Raw genomic sequence first — 9,180 nt, 5'->3', positions numbered from 1 at the left:
ATGATGCAAATATAAACAAAATGATCTATGGTTAGAATTTTTAAATTATGTTTCCATTTTTAATGTAGAAGTATAAATCTAGATTYCAGATCCTATTTATGACCTGCTTTACTTTGGTGAACACAAAAATCTGGCATTGCTTCATTGTTGGGAATAYAGTTGAATTCCACCCTGTCGTGTCCTAATGACTGACCACATGAAAAAYGTTTCATGTAAGGATAAAACTGGGCAGAGTTACTTGCATTTAGTAAGATAAAACTGATAAAGGGCTCAGTGTAATCCAAGCCACAAGAATTCACAAAGATTTGAACATACTGGGATACAAAGTGGTGCCAGCAGTACACAAATGTTACAGTACACCATGCTAACAAACAACTCGCCTGAARTGATATACATTTTATCAGCAAGCACTAAAATTAAAGCATTAAAGCGATCTAAMTTTAACAGAAAAAGCTACTGGAATTGGGTAGGCTGAGTAGAATATGCTTGTTGTGGAAAGCTACTATAGGAGGTTATGATGACATTAAAGTAGGAAATGAATGTAGAAAAAAAGATGTCATCTCCTTATGAGCAGTTTTTTTTCATTAAGTGAACACAAAGGAGTAGACCAAAATTTTTGCCAAAAATGCTCAATCGTGTTTTTAAAAGTCTTTTTAGTGAACCGTGATGTAAAGCAAAGYGTCAATTGTGGAATTTAGACAACAGATGAGATTTAAGAATGAAGATAAGAATTACTAATTTGAATGACTGAAGTACTTCTGTGTAATATGATGAGGAGAAAAAAATAAATACTTTTAGCACTTTCATCCAAATTCAGTACGCTGGGTCTGYGTGTAATTTAAGGTTAAATTTGGGTTCAGCTCAGACCACAGACTCTGAGATAAGCGAACAGATATCTAACATAGCTCATATTAACAAATATTAGTACATGGAAGCATTGAACAAATACAATGAAAAAAGAAAGGAAATGCTGAAGTATAAAAAATAAAATCAGAAACATTTTACCTCCCACCGAATACTAACCCCAATTTAAACACCAGTCTTAGAGCTCATTTTAATATGAAAAATATAAAATGAATTTAAAATTCAATCATTCACTGCTCAGACTTTGTGAGGAAGTGTGAGACYGAAAGTTAAAAATATATTTTGGCAGGTGATTAAAATGTCTTTGACTTTCTTTTGTTCTATGTGTAGGATATAAGATACTTATGAAACTAAATTATACAATCAAAGAGTTAATTTAGCAAAGAGTAAAGAAAAAAATAAGGAAACATATTTCATTCTTTACCATTGAGCATTTAAGTGACACACCATGAAAATGGTACAAAATGCTTACTGCATACTAAAGACCCAATATRCCAAATATACAACCAGTCTGAACCAAAAAATGGGTGAAGGATAAAATCAAAATTTTGATACAACAAACTTTAAACCCTGTTAGTACAGATATGATTYAGAAAGCTTCTATTGCAATGAGCCCAATATTTAAAAAATAGAAAAAAATGACTACCTAATATTAATAATAAAACCCAGTTCTAATGAATTTGCTTCTCAGCTGTGGAATGTTTGTATAGTAGAGTTCCAGACACTGTGAGAATTCCTCAGTACAAATATAATTCAAATAAACAGCCCCTATTTCAGAATTTCAATTATCTTTCAGCTACATGTTCATAATATGAAATATTTTAAGTATCAAAATTAAAARCACGTAATGATTATACACAAGTAAATAGCAACACGTAGTCATTATCATTTGGAGTAACACAAGGAACACTAGCACAAAGTATTTGTGTTTGTCTATGTATAACTATTATCTCTTCTCGGAAAGGAAGGTAAGATGACTTCTCCAATTGCTACAAGATTTCAGTAAACTCACTGAAATGTAGGGTCTACCTACAAAAATAAGGCAAAGGGAGTTGACTATATTAAGGAATTGAYCATTATCACTTGCATTATCACTAATTGTTTGATTTTTCTAGAATGCTGAACACYTCAGCATCCACTACACTTAATACAACTGACAAATGCAAAATATGCCTGAAAATTAAGACATAACTGCTTCTTGATTCTTTTCTCAAGAATGTTAGTATTAAAATTACTGTTGCCTTCAACGGGAGCAGTATTCATTCTGTCTTAAGGCTGAAATGAAGCTGCAGGTAGCGGGAATTCGTGCTTTGAAGCAACACTTAGGCATTTATTTTGAACAATACAAGTTTAAATTCAGCTTAAATTACTGAAATTTCTCTTTCTAAAGACAACAGTTTCTACCTGAAAGAATTAATATTTTGTGACACTAGTAAAAAGCCAAGATAAGAACCCAAAGGCTATTGTTTTGTTATACTAATTGAAAGGTTAAAAAGATTAAGAGTCAAGTTTGTAAAAGAACTGCTTCTCCACTCCAAGTATTTCACTCATTGTAATAAAAAATATCCTGACTAGTAGCCTTTTTCCCCTCTAACAGTAAAAGCATCCGTTTCCAACAAAAAGAATCAGAAACACTAGGTGATTTTAAAACAAGGGTTATACAAAACTATTTTTAATGGTTTATCTACCTCAAGCAATATTCCTTTTACATAAATTATCTAGTGAATTGACATTAAAAGTGTGCAACTATTCCCTAACTATGTCCTGACTGAGTGCTGTCTACATATTTATTCTGTTGAAGGATTAAGTCATGCTATAAAGCTCTAAAATAATAAGGCAAGTCCTACATATATTCAATTTTTGTTCTGCTCCACACAAGAGAGAGAAATAAGAGCAAGTGAATACCCACTGTTTTAAATTTCACAAAGAAGCCAAAATAATAACTGTTAATAATAAAGAACAATTTCAATGCAAAGAGGCAAGCTGAAGGGATTATAAGATGAACATATGATACTAAATTAATAATTTTTCATAAGCTACTTATCTTTATCCTTTTCGCTACAAAATGAAATCCCTCTATTTTCCCTAAAAAGTAACTAGCTAACTTGTGAACTTAGAGCATGTTAATTTTGTAATAAGGAAACCAGATGACCAGTAATGATGACAGGATCTGGCACATACTTAAATATGATCAGATCTCATATTCTAAAGCAGGTTCACTTACCACTCAAATCTATTTGTTCTATTCCTTTTTCTTCAAATTTTAAATTGACACAACTTATTTTATTTCTCCTATTGTTTACAACTAGATTCATTTAGAATGTAAATAATATAGTATTTGGAAAGATTTTCTGCATGTTTGAATCAGACTCAAAAATTGGCATGTTTTTTAAAAGTATATGTAGTTATTACAGAGGCTTCCTTTAGGAAAGTGGCCTGGCTTAAGTGTTATTTCTATATAAGCAGAGACCTGATGAAAGAATTTCAAGTCAAAAAGACTGACAGTCTTTTCCCTGGTCTAATCAATAGTATAATTTCTCCCTACCACAAATAAATAAATAAATAAATAAATAAATAAACAAACAAACAAACAAACAACTTCACAAACAAGCTTATGCATTTTTAGATCTCTTTATTAGAACTATTAGAAGCTAATATTGTTGCACATGCAAACGCTGTGGGATATAATTCACAATTCAAAGGTCTTCTGCATCTTATGAAGTGAACCCAAAAAAAAGAATTACTGCCCAGGTTAATACAGTAGTCTCAGCTTTTGCAATTCCTTACTTTTCTTACCAATCAGCCTTAGAGAAAAAAAATTGCATCACATATATAAACAAAATAAGATTTACCTACAAGTATTTGCAAGAGAGCCTAAAATAGTTTTCTGACTAGCAGAAAGTCCCTTCCATATTTATGTCAGGCTGAAATGCCCAGTAAAGCTCAAATATTTTAGAAGGTTAAATGCAAAAGGTTAAAAAGACTGAAATCTACCCCTAACTCAGCTGCTCTTCTTTCTCTATTTTTCCCTTCATGGACAAAAATGGACAGCAGAGGTTTCTCCATATCTGTTGCATGGTGTTGTCATCTTAAACTCTGGAAAAAAACCCCAAGGAAAGTCAAGGAAATTGATACTATGAAAGGCTGAGAATAGGGTCAAGAGAAAATGAAATATTTTCTCAGAGCTTTCTTCCTGGAGCTATGTTATCTTGTCTTACAGGTCACTTGTGTTACAGTGAACAGATTTACCACGGTCCTCTCTTACTTGTTCAGAACTGGGAATTTAGATACATGATCCTTTCCTARTGGAGACCTGCCCAACATGGATGACACTTTTGTAGTGGTACTTCTGCATGTTGCTATTCAAAACTCCTTGTACTTGGGTGTTCTTCTAAGTGAATGGTAACTCCAAATTTGAAAACCCTGAAACACAAACTTCAGATTTAGTAAGATGATGCAATAGTTTCAAATCAGCATTGTCTTGCTTTGATTTTCACTTCTACCAGAGATCTTACATTAGCCTTTGGCTGAGCTTTTTTACTTTAATGTGCCTCAGCTTCCACATCTATTGGATGCAAATGACTGTGTATCAGTGAACTTTCTGAAAGACAGTAATGATGTTTTTATAAACTCACTRATTATTATTTGGCTCAAAAGAACTGGGGAAAACACCCTCAAAACACAGGTACAGGGCGTCCTGTTTAGGAAATATTCCTGCTCATTCCTTCCAAAAACCTGATACCCTATTACATTTTACTAACTGCCAGAATGGCTAACAGCATTWCTTCACTAAATAAAAGTAAGTTTCCTGAAAATATTTTTCAAATTATGATAGTTATTATTTATGTGCTTTAAAATGTTCTGAGACACACTGAAAAACATGCTATTTTTTCCTTCATATATTTTGACACACATCTGCCGAGGCTATGAAATGAAAATTATTAAACTGTAATACTACACTTAGAAATTAATTTTAGTCATGCTTGTAATTGTTCACATTTTAATCACACGTATGCCCTTTCATTAAAAAAATTCCTGCACTCCTCTTTGCCCAGCAGTAAGCATACAGACGAAGCACTTCGTCATCTGTTTTTCCACGCATGGCTGGTTAACAGTGGTTTTCAGTTGAATTACAAAGAACTGGCATTGCTGTGTGCAGACACGCTGTGCTGACCGGTGATGAGCAGAAAGSCGTATTTTCAAAGCTGCCACTCTTAGGAAAAGCTGGACCTTTAAGAGTGCGTGGACTYCATCACCTTTATGCCAGGATCATCCCAGCTCCTCGGCAGGARAACCAGGAGCAGCGCAGAGCCCAGCCCAAGCTCCCTCCCGGACACGAGGCTTCCCAAGAGCGCCTGGTGCCCTGCTGTAGGTAATGGAGATAGTGAATTGGCCAGGGAAATTTGCCTCTGTAAGTTCCTTTTTATTTGCAACTATGTTTGCATATAAATGGGAATTGTTTAAATTCACAAAACATAAAATTTTTCCAAAATTCAAATTTTTGTTATGTACACATTACGCTGTCTCTTATCTAATGACCAGTGGTGTCATTACATACATGTATTGTGCGTGTCCAGAAGCCTGGGTAAAACTTTTCCATGCTGAAAATCCACAGGTTGTTGGGGAGCTTCAGCAAAAACTAGCTGATTTGCCTATTCTTAAGATTAAATTAAAATATTATTAGTAATAATATGAAAAATGAATTAGTAAAAAGTTTTATTCCATGTTGTTTAGGGAAAAATTATACTTCCTTTTTTAGGAAAATAGCAGACTACTAAAAGGCTTGGGAAGAAGATAAGAGAAAGAGTATTTCCTCTGAAAATGTGGCATAGGAAGTAAGCAAGTAAGTCTAACAAAACAAGTCTGGCTTTATTATATCATGTGCAAGTTCAGCTGGCATTGCAAAAAGTCATATTACTCATGAACATTAAAGCACAGAGAGATAGACATATCTAGGGGATTTGAAACTTATTTTGTATATAGCTATGGAATTAAAAAATGTTTTGTGTGTAGCTAGTCGTTATTGCAAACATGGTCCTCGAAACCATGGTATCTGAACACTGAGCAACGAGCAGTAATAAGTGATGTCACTCATATATACGTGGTGTTCCTTTCTTCTTCACTTCTCTAAGCTCTCAAACAGTACAGATTTATGGAAGATGGTGATTTGTACATTTTGCAACATATTCTCTATCTTCATGTTACTGGAAGCAATGCAGAAGATGAATAAATACAAGCCAAGTAGAAGGTAGTGAAGTCCGTGATGGCTCTGTCCTATAAGGCTTCCTCTTTCCTAGAAACGTAAGCCGTGTCAGCACGTGGCCACCCCTYGCATTTCGCTGGGATGGTGCCCACCTGCCTTGTGCCCTCTCCTGCCAGCCAGCCTCTTCAGGGCAGTTCAGGGACTACAGTGTCCAGGGGGGCATTTGCAATAGGCAGTGTGCAAAGGAAGCAGAGATTTTACTTGCAGAGATGTGGGCAGTTTTGTGCTTTCTGGTGGTTTTAACRTCTAGGAAACAATCCTGAGCACACTGACTTTATTACTAGAGATATAACCTAAAGGTCTAAGACCAGCTCCATCTGCTGAACAAACAGGCTTTAATTTTTTTGTTGTGAGGAATCCTATTATTTCTATGGAATATGGAATGGCTGTTTGAGGCCATTAACCTAGAACTTGTGGCAGTGGGTTTGCTGGAGGAGTACACACTATAACTCTATAACTCTCTAGCTTCACTGCATTATTGTTTGGATTTAAAAAAGATTAGATTCRTTCATCTTAATTCACTTTAGTTCTTTCCTGTTTTGATATGCATGGATGTGAGAGTAACTTCAGTGATAAAATATAGTCAAAATACAGACACAAAATTTATCTTCCTCCATTATTTCAGAAAGTTAGGTGAATTTGTTCCCATCTCTTTTGATTCCAATTCAAGAGAAAAGATTCATTTAAATACAGAACTTCACACATTCTTGTATGCCTCAGTAGCTATGGAAAACTATATTTGCATTGATATGCCTATTTAATTTACATACAACATACATACACACATGCATATTTTGTTCAGCTGTCATTAATTCAGAGTCAGTTAACTCAGTAATTCAGTGTTACAACATGGACAGAACAATTCCACTTTGATCTTCTGCTCAGGGAAAGCAGGTGGAGAGCGTGAGTACATCCAGGAAAGCACAGGGCTACCTTCTTTGAAGGGAGCTCCCCTGCAGCCTCTGGATGATGCCATGCYAGACCAAGTGGTTTCCATGCTACGCTTAACAAGGGTGCCCCATTCTCACCCCCATTTCTGGAGAAAAATGCTAATCRAGAAAGAAGTGACACCACCTGTGCCCATTTCTATCCCCCTCTGTCAAGCTTACCCCTGTAACTCCATTGTCTGCGCTCTTTATCTTGGTCTGTTCTCAGTGAAAATTGCTGTAAGGTAAAATGTGTTGCATTAACATGGAACATAATAGCACTAGAGACTTTAGTATCAAGATTCAGCCTCTGCTCAGATAAARGATCACAGCTGCCTTTTTCAAATCCTCAGAATGCAGATTTTCACCATCATTTTCTCTTTCTCCTACATATTTGGATCTGCAAGTATTTGTAAGCTTTTTTGTACGGCTACAATATTCCAAGTACAAAATTGATCATCAGGAAAATRCGAAAATAGAAAATGCTAATTTTTACTCCTGACATAATTTAGAACAAGGTAAGTTTTAGAAGTTGGTACATTTCCTTTTTTTCCTGTCCTACAACCCCCTGCCCACTGCAATTTCGAGTACTGTAATTTTTCAAGAATCCTTGCTGTGGCTTATATGACARCTTTGGATCACACCTAATGCCACGCTGTGGTAAAGCTGTGAGTTTATATTATTTTATCCATGTGAATTCTAATAAGAAAAATCTCTTTGATCTAAATCTGATAAAAGATTCAAAAGTAGCAAATTAACAGCAGATTTCGCTCTAAAATTGCCCATAACTTCAAAAATGATAGCATTAAATGATTGAAAGACTGGAATAATAAGCTGGTCAGGTAAACTACTCGGGAAGTTAGGACATAAACTTAATCACATATCCAAGCCAGAAGAGCACTTCTATTGAGATAAAGTGTAGAGAAGCAAGCAGCTGTTTCTCTGAATTGGGGCCTACCTGCTGACGTGACTTTCTAAGCTACTACGTCGATTAACAGATCCATGTATTTCTTACCCATTCCATCCGCCTGGGAAGCTATTTCAACTTAACACAGCTGAAACGTCAAGGGACCTGGGATATGCACTAGGTTTGGAGTCTCTGGAGGGAATGACACTCAGCAGGGCTAGGAGGCGTCACAGCGGGCTACAATGGCAACCCAGACCAGTCAAAGGGAAAAAAGTATTAAATCTCCTCACTTTTTAAGTTTTGAGTACATGCACTGTATTCTGACGTAGCAGGAATAAAAGATCAGTGTCAAGACAGGCAAGCTAATCTGTGTATGCAACATCTCCTTTGGAGAAAAGACAGATGAGGCGTTGAAAGATGTACTGCTGGAGATGTAGCTGGAGCTGCTCGTGACTGTGACAGCCTTCCCGAAAACGAGGTCTTGCAGACTTTGGGGATTTTTATGTTGCGAGCATCTGATGCCCAGGCACGTAAACAGCAACCCCCTGAACGTTGCCTGCGGGTATGATCGCATCTTGGCCTGCGATGCGGTTTGAGGTACCCGAACGGCTTTTACGTCGTGCTAGAATCGCCAGTGCAGACTCTGACACACCTCAGTTTACTCTCTTTCTCACATCAGCAGGTCCCAGCAGGATAGACAAGCCGCTCGGAGCTCCGCTCCTCGGGCACCTCGAGCAGCGGGGCAAAGCGGGCCTCGGGCACCCCGCCGAAACCGCGGGCTCCAGCGCACAGTCTGCAGCCTCCCGATTTCTGAAGACGGGACAAAGCCCGGAGGACTGGCAACTGGAGGACACACCGTGATTCCTCGCTGCGGCGACGCGCACCGTTCCCCCCTCAAGCAGACCAGCGTCGCACACCGCAAGCAGGGCGCCGCCGCTTTGGTTAGCAGTTTGGTTAACTGCCAAAGCCGAGAGCGTGAATCTTCGCAGCTCGGGCTACGGCACCGAGCCGAAAGCAGTGCTCAGATCCTCACCCGTGGCGGATCGGGAATCGAGCCCAAAGCCGCCGGAAGGCACCGCAACGCGCGGAGACCCGCACGCTCGCGGCGCCAGTCGCACCCCGCACCGAGCGGCGGGCAGCAGCCGCCGGGGCCCGCCGCCTCGCCCTCCGCCCTCGGGCCCCTCGGGCTTCGGGGCGCCGCCGGCAGCCGGGGCCGCGCC

Source organism: Rhea americana, unplaced genomic scaffold (assembly GCF_003343005.1).
Source record: "Rhea americana isolate MKP2758 unplaced genomic scaffold, rheAme1 scaffold_13, whole genome shotgun sequence".
NCBI lineage: Eukaryota > Metazoa > Chordata > Aves > Rheiformes > Rheidae > Rhea > Rhea americana.
This window is presented reverse-complemented; position numbering follows the sequence as displayed.